At 36.3% G+C, this 26,840-nt stretch overlaps 1 non-coding gene and 1 pseudogene across 1 annotated transcript; one reads left to right on the top strand and one right to left on the bottom strand.

Moving 5' to 3' along the window:
• The first annotated feature begins 5,956 nt into the window (after positions 1-5,956).
• Positions 5,957-6,063, top strand: LOC131149961 (small nucleolar RNA R71). The gene has a single exon (XR_009135350.1). It is a non-coding gene; the product is annotated as a small nucleolar RNA R71 (small nucleolar RNA).
• An 18,158-nt stretch (positions 6,064-24,221) lies between these two features.
• LOC131148043 (scarecrow-like protein 14) lies at positions 24,222-26,246 on the bottom strand (annotated as a pseudogene).
• Between the last annotated feature and the right edge of the window lie 594 nt (positions 26,247-26,840).

The following is a 26,840-nucleotide window of genomic DNA, read 5'->3' on the forward strand; positions in this document are numbered from 1 at the left end:
GTCTAGAAGTAGATATGAATTTCTTTTTCTTAAAGCTAGATTTTGTTTGCTTACTTATTTGACATGCATCACAAATTTTATCTTTTACAAATGATATTTTAGGCAAACCTTTTACTAGTTCTTTTCTAACAAGTTTTGACAATAAATCAATGTTTGCGTGTCCTAAGCACCTATGTCATAACCAATTAGTTTCATTTATAGCAGAAAAGCATGTTACTTGTTGTGAAGTTAAATTATCAAGGGAAGTAGTATAAACGTTTTCATGGCGATCGACAGTAAAAAGTACTTTGTGATCTAATTTGTTTTCTACTTTGCATTTATCATTTTCAAAAGATACTTCATATCCTATATCACACAGCTGACTTATGCTTAGCAGATTATGTTTCAGTCCATCAACCAATAAAACATTATTAATAGTAAGGGAGGAATTCTTACCAACCTTACCTTACCCGATGATGCGACCTTTTGCATTGTCACCAAATGTTACATAGCCTCCATTCTTGGGAACAATTGAAGTGAATTTTTCCTTGTCACCGGTCATGTGCCGTGAGCACCCGCTATCCAAGTACCACCGGTCCTTGGAAGAGGATGGTCTTAGGCATACCTGCAAAATAAGCTAAGTAACAAATGTTGGTCCCCAAATTTTGTTGGGTCCACAGGGATTAGTAGCTAGATCTCCCTTAACTACCCATACTTTCCTAATTCTAGCATGCTTATTCCTAAGTGGACAATCAAGTTAAATGTGACCAATTTGTTTACATTTAAAGCATCTTATTCTACACTTAGGATCTTTAGGAGGAATATGGGACTTTGACTCACATGTAAAATGCCCTAAGTAAAGATTAGGTCGTCTAACATTTTTAATGCCATTAAAACCAAAACCCTCTTTACTTAAGGTGTACAGAATAATCAAACAAATATTAATGAAAACTACTTTAGATTAACATCAAAGAGCAAGCATAGTTTGAAACTGGCTACATCGTTCTCCTAGAATATAAAAATTTAGTTTATTCCGAAAATTAAGTCCGACATAACAGATTTCATAATATTTTCTTCTATTTGGAGCGTACAGGAAAGATCAACATTCGCAGCACCACCGTCGCGCGTCACGAACACCCCGAATACCACCGTTGTTTGCCGCCTTCTAATTCCGAAAAGATTTTATTTTTCTGTGCCGTCAACTCTCCTTTTACCATTGTTCATCTTGTTTTTCAATGCAGCGTAGCCTCTCTAAGAATCCAAGAAAGACTCCCCAAAAGCCTCCTGCTCACCACGGCCTTTATATCTCCCAAAAAAAAAAAAAAATTCTCTCTGTCGTCCGGCCTCCAACCCAACGCCTCAAATAATCTCCAAAGCTCCCCCAAGAATCCCTACTTGCGCACAGCCTCCCATAAGGAAACCCTATGTCTATTTTCCCTGTGACTTTTCCAACCCCCTTTTTCTTTCCTTTTTTTTTTTTCCTTTCTTTCCTTTCCTTTTCTTGCCTTTCTTTCTTTCCTTTTCTTTGTACCGAGTGCCTCATCCTAATGAGATGACCTGACTGCATGGCCGGGTCACATCTCATTTTTTCAATTTTTTATTTTTTCTTTTCTTTTTTTCTTTTTTTTTTTCAAAGGTACACAAACTGCCCTCCATCTTCAAGAGTGATTTCAACACTTCTATAGCCCTTAGATCTCAAAGGTCAAAACATGAAAGTTGTAAAGCTCTTTCTCACCTTTTCCCATAATTTTGAATCGTCTCGATTGGAGCTCGGACGAGAATGTTACACCCAGATTACGAAGAATTATTGAAATAGTCCACAAAATGGCATATGGTAACTTCACGTCTGCTTTCGACCTTCATGCAGCCAGTATTTTGCAAAACGCAAAACTCAAAAATTGTAGATCGTTTTCTTATCTTTTTATACAATCTTGAATAATCTAAATCGAAGGTTAGATGAGAGAGTTACGCATAGATTAAAAAGTGTCATCGGTTTTTGGCTTCCAGTAGTTGCCCTACAATAAAAAATACCAAAATTTCATAAATTACTCAATAAAACTCAAATATTATAAATAGAACACAATGTTAAAATATTTAGAGTAATTATGCATTTAAATACAAAATATAATTCACAATGCATGAATTAAAGCACCTAATTACGCAATTTAAGCGTGCAATCACAACCCCCAACTAAGTTTTGCTAGTCCCTAGCAAATAACGTGAATGCAATTCAGGGTGGTGTCATACCAATTTCAATGTATGAATATACATGCAACACAACCATACCCTTTCACATATAGGAATATCACCAAATTACACACAAACTCATTTATATCCAATTCACGCAACTCCGAAGTAAGTCATTCATACAAATCTCATCATTATATAGCATCATTAAGAACAATAAACTCACGTAAACTTAACCAACGAGCACAATTCAGAGTTAATGTAGCCAAATAAATTCAAGTGTAAATAGGTGAAATCTTGAAGCATGTGTAATGTGTGTAACTCGTTACACCCAGGATATCCGTGGACACCTAAAGAACTATCGCTTTGACTCGGCTTAACTGGTATACCCTAAAAAACACTCAAAAAGGATAGCTTCGCTCATCATATGTGAGGAGGAGTGTCATGATCAAACATCCCACATACTGCAAGGAACAAATGCTAAATGTACGGAGTGGACTAGTCTGAAAAGGATCAAGCCTATTTAGGAGGTGTCGGGTCCTTCACCCTAGCATCTTCTCACCTACTCGCCATATCCAACCAAGGCCACCCTAGATCAACTTATTCACAAACCAAGCATGAATACATCTGAGGCATTAGGCGGGTGAAGAATCTTCATGTGTGGATAACATGTGTCTTGTCCGTGACTTTTTTTGTAGTTGTGTGGAGCAGGTATTAATCTTTCACCTCTTCTGGGGTATTTCTATTTCTCCTTTTCTTTCTTCTGCTCATTTTTTAATTTCTTTCTTTTCATGGTCAATTAGGACAATCATAACACTTCTTTTATTGTTTTTATACCACCCATGTGCATTAAGTTCGAAAAAGAGTCCATGAAATAAGTCTATTTCTAGGGGTGATTCAGCCTTCACATCTTAAGTAGGCTAAGAGACCTAAGTCTTTATCTCCCCACTAGAAGTCACCTCAAGGCTAGCAATTCAAAAACCAAGACTAGTGTACAAAGGGTATCGAAAAAAAAAAAAAAAAAAGTTGAGTTTCATGAACTCTCAGTTGACGTCAAAACTCAAAAGAGCGATAAATGGCTCAACAGTACCTCACAAGGGGTCAAAATCTCCACGGGCGCTCTCTCAGTGTTCACAAGGAACCCTAAGTGCTACAAGTCATGTGAACGTGAATTTTTTTTTTTTTTTAAGCCTCAAGAGATACTATGTATATACAAGAGTTTATATGGCCAGATTAACACAATTGCACTACAAATCAACTTTCAATTAGTTACGATTCCTAGTTTAGCCTTATAAACAGAAACTACACATAAATGACCCAAGTGTGTACTCCTAGGTTATATGTAGGTATATGAAGGCCATAAGTAGTGTCACGCATGGCCTAATAATCCATATTGACACTTTTTTTTCAATGTTATTAAAAAATGAGAAAGATTGAAGAAAAGAAATAAACTTCCCTGACTTATTGGTGAACCCATAGAGGAATTAAGTTTTCAGCTTTGTACTCATGCCAAATAAACCTGCATTAAAAATATAATTTATTCAAAAGTGCATAGATAAATAAATAAAGTAATAAAGATAAAGGAAATAAACAAAAGAAAAACTCTTTGGGTTGCCTCCCATAAGTGCTTGTTTTAACGTCTCCAGCCAAACGTTTCAATCTTCATCAACTAGGATCTCCATGAGGAATAAATGCACAGTTCCTCTCCATTTGTTCTCCATAGTAGTGCTTTAGTTTCTGACCATTAACTCTGAATATTTTCTCTGTCTTGTCCTTCAAGTCTATTGCTCCAAACGGGAAAACTTTGTCAATTCTATAAGGACCTGTCCATCTTGACCTTAACTTACCTGGGCAGAGTTTTAATCGTGAGTTGAAGAGTAGAACCTGGTGTCCTGGAGCAAACTCACGCCGAAGAATCTGTTTGCCATGCCACTTTTTCGTCTGCTCATTTGTAGATTTTTGCATTTTCATACGCATCACCTGAGAACGCATAGCGAAGATGCTCAGGGAATTTCTTCAACTCTGGAGATATAGGTTGTTGCATCTTTTCTTTTAAGATTACAGAACCCGTCTTTGCTACCATAGGATCTAGCCTCTCCACACGCTGCTATGTTGTAATTTGCTACAAGGATTGTTCTAGGTGATCAGCTGGTACATCTTTTTGAAAGAATTTTTCTACACCTTGCTGAATGATATCTACTCGGAAGCAAGTGCTTGGATCTTCTGGGAATCTCATGTCTCGGTAGATGTTGAACATAACCTCTTCCTTGTCCACTCTCAATGTTAACTCACCCTTTTGAACATCAATTAAAGCCCTTCCAGTGGCCAAGAATGGTCGGCCAAGAATTAGTGGGACTTCTTGGTCTTCCTCCATATCTAACAACACAAAATCAGCAGAAAAAATAAATTTATCCACTTTTACCAATACATCTTCTATGATTCCATGTGGATACTTGATGGATCAGTCTGCTTGTTGCAAAGAAATGGTTTTTTGTTTGATCTCTCCAAGTCCCAATTTCCTACAAACAGAAAGTGGCATAAGATTAATGCTAGCATCGAGATCACATAAAACTTTATCAAAAAATGAATTTCCAAAAGTGCAAGGCAAAGTAAAACTCCCTGGATCTTTTAATTTTTGAGGCAATTTCTTTTGAAGAATAGCACTGCATTGTTCGGTAAGCTTCATTGTTTCGAACTCCTCCAACCTTCTTTTCTTTGAAATGATCTCCTTTAGGAATTTGACATAGTTTGGCATTTGTTCCAAGGCATCTACAAAAGGAATATTTATGTGAATATTCTTAAAAATATCCAAAAATTTAGAAAATTGCTTATCTAATTTTTTCTTTTGAACGCGTTGAGGATAAGGAAGTGGAGTAGAGAGAATAGGAGGATTGTTAGGAAATGAAATTGCTGGAAGCATGTCCGTCTCTCTTGGTGTATCATCCATAATCTCCTCTTCTTCCCCCTTATTCTTGCTTTGGCCATTCTTTTCAAGTGTAGGTGTGGACATGGTTTCCTTTGCTGGCGATTTCTCAATTTCTCTTCCACTCCTAAGTGTGATGGCTTTGCATTGTTCCTTAGGATTCACTTCTGTGTTGTTAGGAAAAGTTCCTCTCTATTGGGTATTTATGGTCGTGGCTAGTTGCCCAATTTGCATTTCAAGGTTCTTCATAGTGGCTCCCATATTGTTGCAATGAGTCTTTATGTGGTCTAATCATGCATCTGCCTTTTTAAACCTTGCTTTTGTCTCCTCAACAAAAGATATCATGACATCCTCAAGTGACATCTTCTTCTCACCTTGATGACTCTCAAATCCTTCATGAGGTTGTAGAACATTCCTTGAATTTCCATAAGACAAATTCTCATGATTTCGAAGCCCTAGATGGTAATATTGTGGCAAAGGATCACCACGATAATTGTATTCCCGATTGTTGATGTATTGAACCTATTCTTGACTCGCTCCAATGCTCGGATCTGTCCTACTTGTAGCTGCCACATATTCTGCACATTGTGGTATCCTTTGGGTTGTCGAAGATGAAATCTGATGAGACAAAGAAGCAACTTGAGCTGAAAGTGCAGCAAATGGCTCCAGTTCATGAATTCCAGCATCTTTCTTAGCCATAGTTCTTTCAGTTGGCCATTGATAGTTATTTGAGGCCATTTCTTCCAAAATAGCAGTAGCACCCTCAGGTGTCTTTGACATCAAAGTTCCTCCAGATGCAGCATCAACTAAAGTCCTTGTTTGCCCATTTAATCCATTATAGAACATTTGAATTTGCAACCAATCTGCAATCTATGTTGTGGGCAGCGTTGAATCAAATCTTTATACCTTTCCCATGCTTCATAGAGTGATTCAAAATCATGTTGCTTGAATTGACCAATCTCACTCTGGAGTTCAACAGTTTTTGCTGGTGGAAAGAATTTAGCTAGAAATTTTTCTTCCATTTCTTGCCAACTAGTGATGCTCTCAGGTTGTAGCGACTATAGCCAACCTCTTGCTTTGTCCCTCAAAGAGAAAGGGAATAATCTCAGTCTAATGGTGTCTTTAGTAACACCATTGATCTTCACAGTATCACAAATCTCCAAAAACATCGTCAGATGGATATTGGGATCATCAAGTGGTGATCCACTAAATTGGGCCTGCTGCACCATGCTGATTAATGCGGGTTTGAGCTCAAAATTGTTGGCATTAATAGGCTGGCGTCTGATACCCGAATAATTGTCATTCACAACTAGTCGCACATAATCCTTCAAGACACGTGGCTGTGCATTATCTTGTCTATTCTCCATGGCTAATGCCCTCTTTTTCCTTAGTTCTCTAAGCATTCTTTCAATCTCCAAATCAAAAGGAATAATGGCACGTGTTCTAGCACTGCGCATCCAACATAAAAAGCTCACCAGAAATACAAAAAAATAAAATAAAATAAAATAAAGAAATAAAAATATAAAAAGAAAATTCTAAATTAAAACTAAGATTACTTTGTATCGATATTGGCAAAAATAAGAAAAACTCAATCCCCGGCAACGGCGCCAAAAACTTGACCGGTGCAAACTGCAAGTGCACAATATCGTAGTTTTATAATATAATGATGTGTAGAGTATCATCCTTAGGGATTGATGTCTTAATTTTACCAAGTACAGAAATTTTACTAACGTTGATTTTATTTAGACAAATTAAAAATTTTAGACTACGAAATTGAAACAAAGCTACTTTAAATAAACTATTCAAGAGAATTTAAAACTGGATACCGCGTGTCAAATTGATGATGGTGAAAACTTCTAAGAAACCGATTTCACCTAGTTTCTCACTATGCTTTACTCATTTAGCTAATTCAATTTCGTTTTCTCCATTTGTTAGCAAATTGCCAATTTTTCCAAAAGCCTCTTTCGATAGTCAATCATAACCTATTTTTGTTTATTCTTTAACATAAGAGTATGGAAATTAATAACGCAAGTACGCAGTAAGACCCTCGATTTTTAATGCTACGTAGGTTCATACAAGTCTTTCGATCTCTATATTTACTTACGCTGAATTGTCCAAGATCTATCTTATAATCACTCCTTTCGGTAGCAAATAAAAAGACTAAAATCATTTAATTAATGGTCAGTTAATTATAAGCATTAGGCATAGAATAACTCAAACAAACATTAATGAAAACTACTTCAGATTAGCATCAAAGAGTAAACATAGTTCAAAATTGGCTACATCGCTTTCCTAAAATATAAAAATTTAGTTTATTCCGAAAATTAAATCCGACATAACAGATTTCACCATATTTTCTTCTATTTGGAGTGTACGGGAAAGATCAACACTCGCAGCATCGCCATCGCGCATCACGAACACCCCGAATACCACCATTGTTCGCCGCCTTCCAATTCCAAAAATATTTTATTTTTCTATGCTGTCAGCCCTCCTTTTACCGTTGTTCATCTTGTTTTTCAATGCAGCGTAGCCTCTCTAAGAATCCAAGAAAGACTCGCTGAAAGCCTCTTACTCACCACAGCCTCTATGTCTCCCCAAAAAAAAAAAATTCTCTCTGTCGTCCAGCCACCAACCCAGCACCTCAAATAATCTCCAAAGCTCCCCCAAAAATCCCTTCTTGCACACAGCCTCTCAAAAGGAAACCCTATGCCTATTTTCCCTTTGACTTTTCCAACCTCCCTTTTCTTTCCTTTCTTTTCCTTTCTTTCCTTTCCTTTTATTGCCTTTCTTTATTTCCTTTTCTTTGTACAGAGCGCCTCACCCTTCTGAGATGACCTGGCTGCATGGCCGGGTCACATCTCATTTTTTTCATTCTTTTATTTTTTCTTTTATTATTTTTTTTTTCAAAGGTACACGAACTACCCTCCATTTTCAAGACCAATTTCAACCCTTCTATAGCCCTTAGCTCTTAAAGCTCAAAACATGAGAGTTGTAGAGCTCTTTCTCAGATTTTCCTTGAATTTTGAATCGTCTCGATTGGAGCTCAGACGAGAAAGTTACACCTAGATTACGAAGAATTGTTGAAGTAGTCCATCAAAACGGCGTCTGGTAACTTCACGTCTGCTTTCGACCTTGATGTAGCCAGTATTTTGCAAAATGTAAAACTTAAAAATTGTAGATCATTTTCTTATCTTTTTATGCAATCTTGAATCGTCTAAATTGGAGGTTGAATGAGAGAGTTACGCACAGATTAAAAAGTGTTGTTGGTTTTTGGCTTCCGGTAGTTGCCCTACAATAAAAAATACCAAAATTTCATAAATTACTCAATAAAACTCAAATATTATAAATAGAACACAATGTTAAAATATTGAGAGTAATTAGGCATTTAAATACAAAATATAATTCGCAATGCATGAATTAAAGCACCTAATTATGCAATTTAAGCACGTAATCAGTATCTAACTTAGAAATGCTAGAAGCATGGACAAAGAAATGATGTGGGTTATTATGAAAGCAAACCCCGTAGGTCCTAACGAAAAATGGATTTAAATTAACATTACTTTATTAAATATTTCCTTAGATCCTAGGTTTAAGTTTATGGGGTTGTGACGACTGTAGGCTTGGGAAGTGATTGTTGTTTAAAATGAAATCTTAGTATACACACCTATCTTGTTATATTAAGACTCTTTATACACTTCCAAATGGACATGGCATCTCTACCTAGTACTTAATTCTAAATGCTTAACCCATGCCGACATGAAAATCATAAAGTTAAGCAACAGTTATCCATTGCACAAAATTAAGTGTTAGGGTTCCATCTTATATCGTATATCACCATACCCTAAACTCACTTTTGAACATGAAAAGCCTAAATCTTACTCAAGTCATCACTCCAGGCTTAAAGTACTATTGATCATAAATGTCTAATGTATATTCAGTGCTTCTCATAGCTATAACCAAATTAGAGGTATCCTCTAGGGAATTGGTCCCTCTGAGTTTGAATTAAAAATCTTTTAATTATGGTTTATCTTATCCATAGGGAGTCCTTACCAAACCACAATCATACTTGGTGAGGTTTCACTCATTTCTTGGTTCGTATCCTTGCTCCTCTTTGTCCTCACTTTCGAAGGATACTTTCCAATCACCAAAGAGCATAGTTTAAGAGAAGTCTCATACTCCTTAGTGCTCGGTGCCAAAATAGGTCAATAAGTCAATTCTTGGTGCATACCTTAATTGTGCAATATCTCATCACCAAGAATCCCTAAGAATCATGTTTATGTTGTAACATATCAAATATGAGCCTAAAGGAGAACTTTAGATAAAAATGCAGAAAAATCGAGAAAATTCACTATGCTCGATCGACCGAGCATTGCAAGTGTAAAGTCTACCGGTCGACCAAACCATGTTGACTTTGACCCTCACGGTCAACCAAAACTCAGTGACCACATTTTCACGGTCGATCGAAACTTTTGATTTTCCCCTGGTCGACCGAACAAGTTACAGTACTCCCTTTCGGTCGACCGACCATCCCAATTCATTTTCTTCTCGGTCAACCGAACAGTGTCGGTGCCTGGGGAAGTTCAAGCGTCGATCGACCGTATCTACTTTTGGTCGACCGAGCTGTGGTATATATATACACTTTCTTCATTTGCAGCTCACTTGCGCGAAATTCTTGAGAGATTGCCACCCCTTCTGTAACGACCCCGACACGCCATGTGGGCCCGAAGTGCTACTTTAGTTACATCAGTGTACCTAATACCTTATTCATCAAATATAAAACACACATACGCAGAGGAAATAAAATATAAAATCTTCAAATTACATTACCAGAGTTCTAGTTATCTTTATACACAAAAGTATCCATTTCCATATAACTACATCCCATAAAACTAAACAAAATTAAAATCTCTATCTACACACTACCTACATAAATTTACACCACTAGCCCGGCTCCCTCCTCTAGCTCGCTAGACCCGATCTCTAGGATTTCCTGAAAAGATAGTTTGTAAAGTAGGGGTGAGGCACAACTTAGTAAGGGAAAGACAAAGTTAATGTCAGTGTATGGCCAGTATGCATTTAGTGTACAGAAAATAATCAGTTCACTAAGTAGATAAATACATTTATGAAAACATTCTTATTTTACACTCACACACACAATTTGTTGAGGATGGGGAAGATTACCTGCCCATACAAGTAGCTTCCCTCTGCTCTAGTACCATTACTGCTACCAGGGCACTCACCTTTCTCAGTAAGCCCTCGAAATTATCTTATTAATTAACCGTATTCACATAAATTAACAGATATGCATATAAGACACTCCCTGTGATAAACACACCATTTACATCCCCATGACACGGGTTGTACGGCCCGAAAGCTGGACTAATGTCCTGAGGGATCCACCCAAGCAATAATCATCCATACTCTTCGCTAACATACTTTGCGGGTACACACAGCTACAACTGCTGGTCCGATTGCCCTCACCCAAGAGTGCATTCTCCTCACGAAGGCAAATCGGACAAGGCCACCCTACACCTCTCAACATAGGTGCGAGCGCACACGGCTACATAAAAAATCTCTAGCAACGGTACCATGCTCACACTACACTGGTCCCTAGGGTTGCTAAGCATATCATGTAATTTAAATAATAGAAAATATCATTTAAAACATAATTCATATATATTTCCTGTTATTCCAAAAACCCGGCCCCTAACCAAAAATACAATTCAGCATATAGCCATCAATTAAAACTCGGCCCTCAACCGTCAAATAATAATTCTGGCCCTTAGCCAATCAAACAATACCCGGCCACTAGTCCTTAGTTCAAACCCCTGTATTTCATAAACAGTTCCAGTATTTTCATAAGCATTTTCAGTATTTTTCACAACAATTCTAGTATTTCAAAATCTCAAATCCAGATATACAATAATTCATACAAATTAAATCATCTGCCACACAATTTTCCACATTCTAACATATATATATATATATATATATATATATATATATAAACAATCTTTCCACCATTCGTTTTATTCAAAAATATCATACCGTATATCCTACATTTGTAAAACCCATTTCGAACGGTTGGTTTTCAAAATAGTATTTAAATTCTCAAATGAATAAATAAATAAATATATTAATTTAATCGGTTCGAATTAAATAAAATTCCTGACTTAACTTAATCCCCTTACCTGATTCCTGCAAAAAGTCCGCTAACCCCAGCCTACACCCCAGGCATTCAAAAATCCCTAAACCCTGGAATTCAAATTTCACCATATTATTCATTATAATTCCTAGAACAACTTTCCCTAAAATTTCCCTAAGTTTTGAATACACTAAATAGCCTAATAAAAGTCTAAATTATCAAACTTACCCCCGATTTAGGATTGATACCCCGGAGCTCCAATTCGAAAGCTCGCTCCGGCTAGATTGTAAAGAATCTCCCCACGAGTTTCATGGTAATTTTCGTTTGTTAATAGGGCTTATAATTTAAGAGAAATTGAGGTAAGTTTGAGATTTGGCCTTACCCCAGGACATATGCCTACGCCGCTCCCATGATAGATCCACTCCAGTAGAAATGTTGGTAGTGGCGAGTAGAGCCCAACGGTATTTTCATATATTTGATCGGCTGAATAACGGAGATGAGGTGGAGGAGAGTGGGAGAGAAAAGACGAGGAGATGATAGAAATGGAAGACAGACGAATTGAGAGAGAGAGAGAGAGAGAGAGAGAGAGAGAGAGAGAGAGAGAGAGAGAGAGATGTGAGGCGCAGATGACTTTGCAATCCAATTTAAAATTGGATGTAGAGAAGCTTCTGAAGAAGCTTTATATAAGGTTTAAGATAAACTTACATATATATATATATATATATATATCATTATAATATTATATTATATTATTTAAATAATATTAATTAATTAATTAATATATTTTAAAAAAAATTTAATTTTTTATTTCAATTTAATTTTAATTTTTTTAATTAATTTTTATTTATTATTTATTTTATTTTTATTTTTATTTTCTTTTTAGGATCACTACACCTTCCTTGTATTTCCAAGCATCCAAGCCTCACATCCTTGCCGTCATGGCACACATTAAAGCTGACGACATTGCACACGCCAAGGATGAGTACTTCATTTCAAAGTGGTGCAAAGTCAGATACATACGCGAGTTCCGTCCCAAGGAGGCAATATTAGGTAAGATCCTCGATCTAGACTTCATGAATCAATACTTTAGCAACGTAATGGATATGTTCGAGTATCAGGGGTGGAAAACGTTTATTTCCTACCAGCCTGGGGGTTATTACCCAACCTATGTTAGAATGTTTTACGCAAATTTGGGTAACGATGAAAATGGGTACTTCTCCTGTGTATTGAGAACAAATGTGCGTTTTGACGCCTAATATATCTCAGATGTCCTTAATATTGACCGTGGAGACTTCGAGTGCCCCAATGTGGTAAATTCCTGGATCTTCGAATAGGACTTCACAGTCGCCATATTCACAAACCTGACCCTGTCTGACCCTGGCATTGCTAGCCAAAACCATCTTCCATAGTACAGACAGTTCAAATTAGAGGCTAAGGTTGTGCACCACTTGATCACGTATAATGTCCTGCCCAAGGCAGGGTTTAGAGTGCACGTATCATTTTTGGACTGCTTTATCATGTGGTGTCTGTTTGCCCGAAAGAGATTGGATCTGCCCAGCCTAATAATCCGATGGATGATGGCCAAGACGATTGGCCACCGAATTATAATGTTGTATGGGGGCATCCTGAACAAGTTGTTTAGGAATATTGGAGTCACGCGCTTAAATGTGGCTTCACTGAAGAGGAGATGACCTGCTGATATCTTTTTTGGCGTGATCCTAAGACTGATGGGGTACGAGCTTGTTGGGAACATCAGGGTGCCTTCCAGGGGAGCAACAGCATAGGAAGAGGTCCTGCAAGAGCCACCACAGCCTCCACAACCATCAAATGTGGATCTTAAGGTTGCTATCACCAGTCTGTCTAACTCGTTTGCACAGTTTCGAGGATCAATCCAGTCAGATCTGTGCAACTTGGCATCGTCATCCACTGCACTTTGTGAGGAGTTCCAGTAGTTCTCCATCTCTACTACCAGTCGCTTTACATATTTAGAGAGGTCCATGACAGTCAGTTTCAGCAAGCTGAACGACCACATTCAAGAGATACAGGATGAGAGGGATAGGATGACCATGGAATTTGACTTTGATGCCGGTGACGGTGGTGATGGAGGGGAGTTCTAGAATCTAGAGTTGTCTGCAGATCAAATTGTGTGGCTTTGATTTTTTATATTTTATCTTATATCATCTGGTATGTACTAAATAAAAATAGCTTTTACTTTTTTTTGTATTCTCATACAGATATTACGATATACCACCCTATTTGATTATGATATATATCAGCAGTACCTTGACTTGCATGTTCTTGTGGTTAAATGATTATATTCTATTGAAATTCATGAATTGTATAGAATGCCTACTGCATGGTGGATGTAGTTGTAGAGAATTGCCTATTGGTAGATAATGGGTTCTCGCATGCCTTACTCTTCTGATACTGCTTGTTTAAGAATCATTTTTTGTGCTGGTAAAATTTGGGAAATGTCCTGTTTATAGCCGGCATGCTGCCGAATTTTCTGTAGACATTTGCCCAAATAATTAAAACATTACATTTTGTGTGTGCAAAATCTCAATATGTCACAATTGATTCATTTGCATTGAAATGTTACATTCCCTGGAGTTGATTGTGCACACACATATATATATATATATATATATATATATATACATTTAAAGTAATTGTTTCATAACTTGCATAAACTTAAGGGGAGCTCTCTCATGGGAACTTTCCAAGTCTTAGCAACTGATACTAATGATCAACTAATCCTCCTGCTTTAGTCCTTGTGAAAGTTAATTATTGATTATGTGCATACTTTATACTTCTATTGCATATATTATATGTGATGAAAAAATTGCATTTAATGATAACTTGAACATATATATTTAAGTATTGGACCATACTGAATTGTTTAAGTAGTTGTGGATAAATTGCTAAGAAATTTAAACTCAAACAGGTTACGATTATACAAAATGTCTTTTGGAAATTCCGATTTACAAATGGCACTCTGCCGAAATTTTTTCTAAATCTTTCCAAAATTCTTCTTGTATAACTGTAATTCTTACCCATTTCCTAGCAATTTAATTCAAATGACTCTTTTTGCTATTGCCAAAAGGGGGGAGATGGAAAGAGGCAAAAATAATGGGTAAAAAGACTTGTGTTTAAACATAAATTGGATGCATATTGTGAGGGGGAGCCTTCTTTGGCTTAACCCTATATTTTTGCTAATCATATTTGTCATCATCAAAAAGAGGGAGAATGTTGACCTTATTGGTCATGTCCGATTTTAATTATGAAAAATACTCATTGTATCTAATGAGTGTTTGAGGTTTTGTGCAGGAACTAAAATTGTTAAAGATCGAGATGTGCACAAAGAGGAATTAAAGCTGAAGACCCATTTATCGATTGTATTGTATTTTATTCATATGCAAAGAGTCTGTAATAGTAAATAGGATATTTGGTTTGTAATAAGCTCACATACATCACATGCATGATAATACGTAAGCTCAAACAAACCGTAAATGAAAAATGACCTTAGAAAGACCTTAGGGTTTTTCCTTCGGTCGACTGACACCGGACTATTTCGGCGTCTTCAAAATTGGACCCCAAGTGACCTTAGGACACTCACCTTTGCACTTGCATGTATTAGGCACTTGAATAGGGTTTTTATGTTTCAAGACTGGATCGAAATGCACACATTGTGCACTTTCGGTCGACCAGCCTTGACAGTTCATTCTGTCTTGGTCGATCGAAACAGGCCTCGGTCAACAGTTGACCAAGGTCCTAGTCGACCAAACCAAAGTAGTTTAAATCCCCTGGTCGACCGAAATCCTCTCTGGTCAACAATTTGACCATCTGGTCGACCGAACCAATTTTGTACTCCAACTACCTGGTCGACCGAGGGTCCTCAGGAAAAATCCCAATGGTTTGGTCGACTGAACCAGCCAATTCAAAATGGTCCGGTCGACCGAACCTCATAGAAATGGGAAATCGCCCACTTACGATCGACCAAGTCTTCAGTTCAAAAATGCCCTAGTTGACCGAACCATATGAACTATGGTCGACCGAAACTGTTCTGGTCGACTGAAACTGTTCTGGTCGACCGGACCTCTCGGGTTGCCCTAATTTTTACTGTGGTTAAACATTTTTTAAACAGGGTTAAAGTATTTGAAATGTCATTAAACTTTCCTAATAATACCCAATAGGTCCCTAACGGTCATATCTCTTCCCATGTCTATATATATGAGATCATTTGTGCAAATTAACAAGACATTAGCCACTTTGATTAGGGGTAATTCTCTAAAATTTCCAAATCCTATAATACTCATATCTAAACCCCAACCACTCAAACTTACCTTCTCTTATTGCTCAAACTCTCTGTAAGTTGATTGAGTGCTTGATTAGAAAGGTTTGCTCTCCCATTCTGATTAGATTGATTTGATTTTTACGAGAGTTAAACCTAAGTGTCCTTAGGGACCTTTGTTAATAAGTCTCTCCTAAGAAGACTTATATAAAACTTCTGAGTATTGCATATTCATTGCAATATCTCGAGAAGTGTATTTGTTTTTGGATTGCAAAGACTTGTCAAACATTTTCAAATATCTATTGTGTCTTTATCTTGAAAAAATATTTGAAGAGATATTTGTTCATGTGATAAAATCTTTGTTGCACTATTCATTAACTCACATATCCTTTGCTGAATACAAAGATTGAATTTCTATTTGCAAACCAAACATATACATTACTAGAGCATCATACGATTGAGAAAACCCGCTCATTGAAATATGCATATATATTGTTTGGCTAGCATCTTTGTGTGAACATCTTGCCTGAATATCTTGTGATACAAAGATTGCTAGATTGATACTCTCATGAACTTATTACACTGATAGTAAATATATATATATATCTTGAGATTTTGGACCACACTGAGCTTACATATCATATCATTTGTGGTGTATGTAATTGTGTGTATTTGGGTACATATCTGCTTTATACGAAAGCACAATCACTGTACCATTTGATTGTAATACAAATCTGTTGTATTTCCAAGCACAGGCCTGAAGAGGGAGACTAGCCCTGGAATAGTCCCAGATTGGCTTAGATCCGGTTAGGAAAGCTAGGTGCGTCATCCTGTTAAGGCGTGTAGGTTGAGGTCAGCCCGCTAATTGACCTAGTTAAGGTTAAGGTCAGCCCTGTGCTAATTAACCTGGTTGTAATCGGTGTCGCTCCACCCTTAAGTGAGCTATTAGTGGAATCCTCGGGCTTCCGAGCTAGAGGCAGGGATGTAGGCACAGTTGGCCAAACCCCAATAACATATCGTGTGTTTGTGTATATTGTCGCACTTTATATTTACTGCACGTGTATGTTATTATGTGAATGATGTGCTTGATTTAAATTTTTGCATATTATATTTATCGGTGTATTTGGAAATGGATAGAAAGACCCTAGGTTGTTATACTCAATTGACTTCTAGTTCAACCTAGGAGAAAATTTCAAAATTCCAATTCACCCCCCCCCCCCCTCTTGGGAATACACCAATTCTAACACGGAGCAACCACTTACACACTCCTTATAGACGGAGCCACCTCTTTGAGTAATATTCCCCCACTCAGTTCACTCCTTATAGGCGGAGCCACCTCTCCAAGCGATAACCCACGCTCGGTACACCACGTGTTGGAATTGGTGTGATCCCAAGAGGGGGGTGAATTGGGTTTTTGAAAAATTTCTGACTAATTTAAACGTTTCATCGATTCACCGCGTATCATATCCCATTCAACATATACACGTGTATGTAAAATGATTTTAACACTGAAAGCAAACATACACGTGTGCAGTATATCTTATTTAAATTAAATGCGTGTATGTAAATAATTAAAACATTAAACAACCATTCATACACATGCTAAAATTTAAGTGCAGGAATTTAAATAAGATAGAGAGAGATACAAGATTTATTATTGAGGTTCGGCCAAACCGGCCTACGTCCCCACCTTGGGCATATCCCCAAAGATTCCATTATACCTACTCACTTAACTAGGCGGAGCAGAAGCCTTTTACATCCTCTCCTTACGGGGCAAGAAAAACTCCAGCTCAATTACTAGGCTGAGTCGAACTAGTCTCACTTACGTGGCTAAGACTCCATAGTTCAATTTCGGGCTAAATCGAATTGGTCTCATTTATGGGGCTGAGATTCCCCAGTTCAATTAATGGGCTGAATCCAACCAATACATTAAAACCATTTTTGTACATGAAAATGCTTCCAAAAAATACAAGCAGAAATGTACACAATAAGCTTAATAAAAATACGCACTCCAATGATATAAAACAATGCTTAGGGGAGTAAGGGTGCTTAATTATATTTAAACATTAATAAAAAGTGTTCTCCAAAAAGATGTTTCAATAATAATATAGGAGAACCTAGGGTTTTGCTCTTTCAATAATTTTTGCACAAATAGAATGTGTATGAAAAATGAGTATTATGTTTTCCTATAAATATTTTTGCAAATAAGAAACATATGGAGAATCTAGGAATTTAAGCTCAATAAAATATTTTTGCAATAAATAAATTCTCCTAAAAATATTTATCATGAAAATAATGAGGAGAAACCAAAACTATGCTCTCAAAAAGATTTTCAAGAGTAAGAATAAGTCAGAGTAAGCACGTAAAAATAAATGCCCAAAAATAAAGATACTCTCTTCAAAAGTAATTTTGAAATGAAGGAGAAGAGAGTTGGAAAGTTTTGTATAAAAATTTGGCCCCAAAATAATGATTTAAACAATAAAAACATTTTTGGGGAACTTTGATTAACAATGGATTAGAAAGAAAATTTGGGTTAATCAAAGTTGTTAATCTGACTTATGGAGGGGGTATTTATAAATTTTCAACAAATTTGACCATAAAGGGACACACTTGACATTTTGGAAAAGTTTAATTAAATTTTAATGACGTTTTAGAACTTTTAAAAAATTCCAACCAGAGAGCTCCAGTCAACCAAAGGTGAGGTTCGGTTGATCGAGTTACTTTAAGTTCGGTCAACTGATGATAAATTGAACTACAAGTTCGGTCGACCGGACTAATGTCCCAAGGGCGATTTTTCTATTTAGCGTGGTTCGATCGATCGGGAACTTTTTGAACTAACTAGTTCAGTCGACCAAACCGTTGAGTTCTCACACATGGGAACTCGGTCGACCAGGTAGTTGGTTTATAATTTGAGCTCGGTCGACCGAGTGGTCAAAGTGTTGACTTATAGGGAGTTCGGTCGACCAGGAGGAATATACTGACCATGTCTCGGTTGACTGGGTTGTGGTCAAACTATTGACCCTATCCCGGTTCAGTCAACTGGGAGGATTTTGTATTATCAAGTACGATCAACCGAACAAGCAACTTAAGAGCATTTAGGTTCTTTTCACATATATAAACACTCATTCCATTTAACCATATTTGTATATGCATGTGTGAGTGTCTTAGGGTCATTCTAGGTCATTTGAGGACACCGAAAAAATCCAGCGTTAGTCGAGCTTCGATCGACCGAAGGGAGCCTTAAGGTCATTTAGTTCCCTATGGTCAAACTTCGTCCATTTGAGCATATAATCCATATCATGTAGATGTATGCATTATTACAAACCAGAGATATAAAAATTAACTGCAATTACATAAAATAAACGTCTTCTTCATCATTTTGCTCTTCTAACTTCATGGAATGCTTGATCGTATAGTCTTTGAGTCCTACAAGCTTCCATCGTTGTTTCCTTATGTGTATGTCAAGTTAATGGATTTGTTCATATGCTAAATACACACATAAAAAACATGTGTTTTGACAGCATCAAAAATAGGGATCGGACTCAAAAAGTCAACACCACTCCTTATAGGCGGAACCACCTCTCCAAGTGATATCCCCTCACTTGGCCACAGTTCACAACCTGTACCGCAAAGAGTATGAATGAAAATGAAATTTGCGTACAATGAATGCTTCTTCACAAGCAGATTTGTACAATGAAAAAATATATCTAAATGCACACTCAAATTATTTGAAATGTGAAGCTCAATAGAGTTTGGTAGAAATGATTTTTCTCAAGTGACCTTTGAAATATTAAATGTAAGAAGGCTTTCAAGAAATATATATGAGTGTGAATATATGCTATAGCCTTTCAAGGATAACTCAAAAATGTTTTCTCCAAAAGATTTTTCAAAAGAAGAGTAAGAGAAATTTAAATTTGATGCTTAAGAAGACTTTTGAAATATCAAATATAAGAAAGTTTTGATGTAGAAAATATGAGTGTAAAAATATGCCCAAAGCTTTTCAAGAAACCCTCAAAATGTTTTCCCCAAAATTGTTTTTCAAGAAGAGTAGGAGAAATTTGGATATGATCTTCAAATATCTGCACTAGAGTATAAAGCAAACACGATGACCAAAGAATTCATAAAATTACAAGGTGTTTGCAAGGGTTTAAAAGATCTAAAAATTCAAGGTTTGGAAAGAAAAATTGAGGACCAAGCTAAGGTCATCCATATATTCACTAGGGGTAAAGGAAACTTTGACAAGCTCCTAGGTTCACAAAATATGACCTTAGATAAAGAAGGTATAGGTTTTAATGGAATTGAAAATAGGAAAAGGAAGAACCTATACATGGGGTACTTTGTAAGATAATTTGAACATTATGTTAGTACCTCCTCTGGTCCATATACTCACACCACCTGCATCTTGTGTAAAAAGAAAGGGCACATAAAATTTGATTGCCCATTTAAAAGAAAAGGTGTGAAACCCAAATGAGTATGGAAAGTCAAAGAATCACCAACTCCTAACCCATCGAGAATCAAAGACAGAAAAATGGTATGGGTTGTTAAGCAAGCAAACCCCTTGAAATTCAAAAAAGAATTTGTTCAAATAGAAATTACATGATCACACAATTCTTCCTTAGCGTTTAGGATTAGCTATAGGGGGTAGTGATGACTCTAGACTAGGGAAGTGGTTTGCGCATGAAATGTCAAATCTTAGTATATGCATTCACTACACTATTATTACACTAAGAACCATAGAGAAGCAAGCCAATACGAAAATTTAAGTGTTTTATCCAATCTGAGTTTAATCCATCTCTTCCATAGGAACACTTTATCAACCACGATCACATCTGATAAAGATTCATTCATTCATCAGGTCGTATCCTTGCTCCTATCTATGATCATATCTAGAGGATACCCTTTATTTAGGGGAAATAAGAAATACCCAAAGAGCAACGTTCACAAATTCATATTCTTCCTAAATGCTCTTTGCCAAAATTGTTAGGACATATCTTAAGCTTGTTCAATCTTAATAATGTCCTACTTCACCTGAATACACTTCTAAACTTAAAGAAAATTTAATTGTTAAGAGTATTTATCCAAACTCTGCTTCATACGCTCTTAAATAAAAAAATCAAATCATTTAGAGTTTCATTTCCTTGGAGATGTGTTGAGTGGCTAAGATGATTGCCTAAGTTTCAATTAAAAGGAAAATCAAACATCTAAGAAACCTGTGCTCGAGCAATTAAAGTTAAAGCCATCCATTTTTGTGCCTCTCACACATTAAAATTCATAAGAAAAGAGGCATTACAGGCTTATGACTGTGAAGAACAATTATTTATGACTTTTTAGTCTGATAAGCCTAAAGCACTCAAAGGTCAAGTTTAAATCATTGAAAATCTTAAAACACTTAGATAAGAACTTGATAAATAGATAAAGGCGTAAAATGATGTTAGTGCATAGCTCATGGGGAGCATTTCTCTTTCATGTCTTTCAAATTTAAATGCTCTCATGATTTTATATGCCTTAGATGAACAACACTACAATCCACTATCCATAATGCACCAAATGATTAAAATTGTGGACACTTTTATTTCATATGAATTGTTGATTGAGCTACCTTAATGCAAGCTTGTATTGAATGCCTCCTGCGTGGTGGATGCAATGATGAGAATTGCATGCTAGTAGTGGATTTTAGGTTCTTGCATGCTTGAACTGAATGATATCTGCATGATGCAAATTACTCTAATTACTTGCTTGAATCTATCAAGTTTTTGGTGCATGTTTATATGGGAAAATGCTCTTTTACAGTTGGCATGCTACCGAAATTTCGTGAAATTTTCCAAAACAAAACTATGTACCAAAATGACAATGATTTAATGCATCTCAAAATGTTTTTGAAATGATGAGTGAATCAAATGAATAGATAACTAAATCTCATCATTAATTAGAAATCACATGCATGAGAACATACATAAGGGAGCTCAGCTCCATTATTAGATAAAGAGCACAAAGGACTCACATGTATCACTTTCGCTTTTTGAATATTGAGGCTCTTCTTAAAACCCTGAACATCATATCCAATCTTTAAAAGCTCTATGACTTGATATGAAGTGTTCTTGGTTATGGATATTATTGTATGCCTTAATATGTATTTTCTGATGCCTATGTGACCTATTAGGACAACTATACTGATCAAATGCTTTAAATGATTGCTTATACTGCTTGGTTTGCTTAATGAAATTAATAGTTAATAGGTATATGTACTTCATTTCATCGAAGAATGTATTCAAATTAATAGAGGGAGCTTTCAAAATTAAATTTCTATCATGTTTTGCTCACCAACACTTTTGGCTTAGATCTGTTAAGAACTCTTTGTGGCTTGTGATCAATTATGATGATTTTATTGAATATTTTAAATGGAAATATATTCCTTTTCCACAAGTTCTTTATTTCTCCACATGATCCTTGTTTTATATGTTCAATCTTCTTGGGATTTATGTGATTGATTTTCTTTGGTTATATTATGAAGTGTGCGTAGATGCTGAACTAAGAAAATATTTGCTTGCTTGAACTTTAAGTATTTAAAATCAAAATGTTGACTCACATTTTTAATTAATCATAGTGCTTAATTCTTCTTTATTTTTAATAATAGTTAAATTTGAACTTAAACTTAGTGAATTCCCTTACTACTTAGTGACACTCTTATATTTGAGAGTTATTCTCTAAGGTTTTTAGATTGAGTTGGCTATTTGTGTAGTGAGCAAATATATGCATTGCCTTAGGAAGAGGCACTACTAAGTAATCAAATGGATTATGGCTTGGTTTATGGCAAGTGAAAGACAATTGTTGGTATATTCAGTTTTGGATTATTCAGGTGACTTGGGCAAGCATAGGTCCTTGATAGGTTATGTTTTCGCTTTTCTTGGAAATAACATCAATTGAAAGGCAGCTTTGCAATCAATAGTAGCCTTGTCAACAACTAAGGCAGAGTACATGGCTCTTTTAGAAGTAGTGAAGGAAACTTGGTGACTAAATCGTTGGTTAAAGACATGAGAATTGATAAAGATTGAAGTACAATTTACTATGATAGTCAGAGTACTATACACTTGATCCAAGATCATATGTGCCATGAGAGGACTAGCATACAGATGCCAAGTATCGCTTTTGTTCGAGAGGTTATCACCAATCTAAAATGAAAGTCAAGAAGATTAGTACAAAAGATAATCTTGTAACTACATTGACTAAGCCAGTTCATATAATCAAGTTTGTGCATTACTTGAACTTGATTAATCTTTTCAAAATGAGGTAAGCCCTTTGAGGAGCATGGTGGTGAAGGAGAAAAATTCAAAACAAGGTGGATATTTATTGAGGTTTCTTGTGTTTTTTGCTCATATTTGGAGTCCCACATTATTTATGTCTAGCTAGTGCTAGTCATAGGACTTACATAAATATTATAAGCTATAGTTGTATAGTGGTCTATAAGTAAACATAAGTTTATTTGGGATTTGGGTGAGAGAGAGAGAGAGAGACTACTTTCGTAATGTTTTACTATTCATGGTGAATATTTTCTCCTTGGTATGGGTGAGCATTCGTTCGTTTCGATTAAAAAATCTCACTACTCGAAGCAAACCGAAACTCCATACCAACCAAACTCAAAATTGACCGAACCAAATTTCGGTTATATCGGTTAACCGATTTAATGTTTTAATATATATATATATATATATATATATATAATATAAAATATACATAATTTTTGATTAATTTAACCAAACTTAAAAACTAAATCGAAAATCAAAATTTAATGAAAATGAAAACCGAATCAAACTGAATAAATTTTTAACCAAACCAAACCAACCGAATTTACTCGATTAATTTAGTTTTAATTGAATTATGCTTTCCTACTCCTTTGCTCCTATGGACGTAGGTTTGATATTAAAATTGAACCACGTTTTATCTTGTGCTTATTGTGTGTTTGTGTTTGCTTTTTTTTTTTTTTTTGTTCATTGTTCTTGATTAAATTCGGCAATTCAATCTTAACAATCATCATCTTTGAAAAAAGAAATAGGAGTCCTCCATAGGATTACATAAGCTACACACCATCATTTTTAGCCATGTGCTGTGACGATCATTTTTTTTGTTGTATATCTTAATATGCTAGAAGTTGTACTTGAATACTCAACATTAAAATATATAAAATTTTGAAATGAGCTTTGGGATGATGTGATTGAATTTAAGTGGTCAAGTACAAATATATGTTAGTACGCTACGTTTTTTTTTTTAATAAATATTTTTGCCAATTGTGGTAAAGCCACATGAAGAAATTTGTAAAATTTTTTGTCTAAGTTACCAATGCTCAAGGGAAATTACAAACATTTCTCTTAATGTCATTACATTGTTTGCAGTAGTTACCAATTGCAAGTTCAAGGCAAAAGACAATGAGAGAGTTAGGCTAGTCTTAAGTGGTAAAAGGGTAGGTGTTTTATATAAAATAAAAATCAAATTTAGTGTATCCAAGCAACGACAAGCCAACTTCTAGTGGCAAAAATCATAGTTCCAACTCTGTTCTTTATAGTGAATACTTCTTACTAGGTGAGAATTTTCTCCACAAAGAGCATAAAAATAAAAATGTCATATTTTCAACAAAACCACTAGAACCAATGGGACATAAGGCATGAATTCAATCATATTTTTAGAATAATTTCTAACTTAACTCATTGATTATGAGTTTTTAAAAAATGCTCTAAAGAATCATTTGAATCCCAGCAAGAGAGAGCCATCAACACTCGACCTTTCCATCCTTGCAACACCCATTGTCCATCTTCATCAATCAAGAAATCTTTGTGGTAGTCAGATTTCACCTTAACCTTCAATGCATTCATAAGTTCTGTGTCTAGTCGGAGCTGCTTAAACCCAGCTCTCGTATTTCGAATCTTCCATTGTTTATATGTTTTGGGTCTGAAAAACCTCATTGAACCTTCACATCCTATAATATTCATCATTACCATCCCATAAAACTCTTTTTCAAATATCAATCTATCTTGACTTTCACGGGTAAAATTTGTATCCATCATGTCAAACACTAACAAATAGTGAAAGAATGTCTCCCGAAACCATGTAACAAAGAAAAGGGCATTATGATATGCATTATTAACACCATGAATGAATATATTTGGATTTATCTTCTGGATTAAGTTTAGAGTAACATTCCTCGAACTATCTAATGCAATACTCTCATCACATACAGCCTCAAGTCGGAACAGGCAATTAACAACGACAACCTCATTTTTGTCGATCTTGAGGTCAGTAGCTTGGATAGTTTCCCATTAATTTACTATAGCATTATACTCAAATGGGACATTAAAGCGCTTACAATAAGTTGCTAGACGGCGGTCCGTGTCTCCAACTTTTCTTGCTGTGCGAAAACTTGGTCCGGGAAACTCTATCCCCGTAACACGAAGCATGGGAGGCCCACCAACCAAGGTTGAGAGATCTTGGATAACCATGGGCCATTGGAACCCATACAGGATACCAAAATCTATAGTATGAATCGCCCTCGCCTTTCTGGCTAAATTCAAAATGTGGTGATTTGCAAAATAAAAAGAGATCCTTCTAAATGGACAGACTGAAACAAAAGACCGGTAAGCTTTCAGCATGGCCGCAGCTGATGGCATCTTAGATGACAAAGCAGCATAAATTTGAGTACCAGTGCCCGCCAAGCGTGCTTCGAGGGCATTGGCAAAATAGTGGGCACACCACTGAAACCCATCTCCGAAGCGAGAAGAGTGCCGCCGAATCTCCTTCAATCGTTCTTTTGCAGTTCTCCAATCTTCAGCAGCGATATCCTGTGCACACAGAACAAGATAATCCTTCAAATCAACTGACTCTTCATTTCCTGTTCTCTTTGCTCCCTTCCCAGGGTTAAACCCACAAGCTTCCACATTCTGCAACGGCAACCACTCGCCGACGCTACTGTCCGACAACGACTCAACAATATTCTTATTTTCTTTAGCTCAAAAGAGAAAAACATTGTCAAGCATCTCTGTTAACTCGTCCTCTTCGCCTGAAACCGCCAATTGCTTTCTTCTCCTCCGTTCTTCCTCCGAATCCTCCCTTTGATGATTCTTCTTTCCCCTCACAACAGCAGACGAATACACCCTGTCATCCTCACTTGCATCAGGACTGTCATCGTCCTTGGACGACTTTGGAGTTAACTTGGTGTTAGAGTTTTCCAAATTAACAAGAAGAAGATTTTCACGAGGAAGGAACTTGCTAGCTTCCTCTTGGCCTCTTTGAAACTGCAGTTTGTACTCGCGCCGGCTAATAGTATTCCAAAAATTAGGTGTACTTAGAAAAGGCTGATGCATTTCGAGACTCCCACTGAGCCCGCCTTTCATTTCTGAAGTGTTAGACTGAGAAACAGAATAATTGCTAGTGGTAACATTACAATCTGGGGAAATATTGTTAGGACAGCCGAGAGTGGGTGGGTGGGCAGGGGAGGGAGGATACTTCTTACCCACAGCTTCGTACAACGATTTCTCGGTAGCTGGAAGAGCCGCAGGGTCGTGCAACAAGCTACCCTCCTCGTCCTGGTCCTCTTCCATAAGCATTTGCGCTATGTATTGTAAAACTGGATCAGAAAAGCCATCGTCGCCGGGGGAATCTACATCCGGCTTCGCAGTCGACGTCGGAGCCAAATACACCGGGGCTTGCTCCGGTGGAAGGGAAGATAAACCCATGAAATTGGTATCAAACAGTAGTCACTGAAAGTGAGTCTGTTCGTGAAAAAACCAGGGTAATGGTCAGCCAGGGTAGACTCTGTCATCATTCATTTTGAACCCGTTTATGCAATTGCAGAAAATAATTACTAAAGAATTCCCCAGAGTTCGATTGCAAACGATAAATTTATGAACCAAAGCGAGCAAGAAAATAAACGGATGAAATCAAAGTGAAGAGAGAAGGAGAAAAATGAGGAAAAACGAATTTCTTTCGAAATGCGGCAGGGGAGGAGGGAGTGTCAAAATCATGGATTTTGTTTGTCCCCTGCGCTGCTTTCAAGGCGCACTAGGCAGTAGTGGTTGCCGGCCAAAGTTAATTGATTACTTTCGGCGTATCATAATTAATAAAAGGATTAAAATTTAGTAAAATGACAATCTACACCCTTAGTTTTGAAAACTATTAAAAAAAAATCTCTTGTAATTTAAATTTAGTAAAAAATAAATCTACTATAAATTTAGGTGTTCTTTATCTATATAACTAGAATTCAACTTTATAATTTTGATTTATAAAATTTAAAATTTGAAATTTTAGTTTATATTTTTTTAGCATTATGT

This window comes from Malania oleifera, chromosome 2 (genome assembly GCF_029873635.1).
Source record: "Malania oleifera isolate guangnan ecotype guangnan chromosome 2, ASM2987363v1, whole genome shotgun sequence".
Taxonomy (NCBI): domain Eukaryota; kingdom Viridiplantae; phylum Streptophyta; class Magnoliopsida; order Santalales; family Ximeniaceae; genus Malania; species Malania oleifera.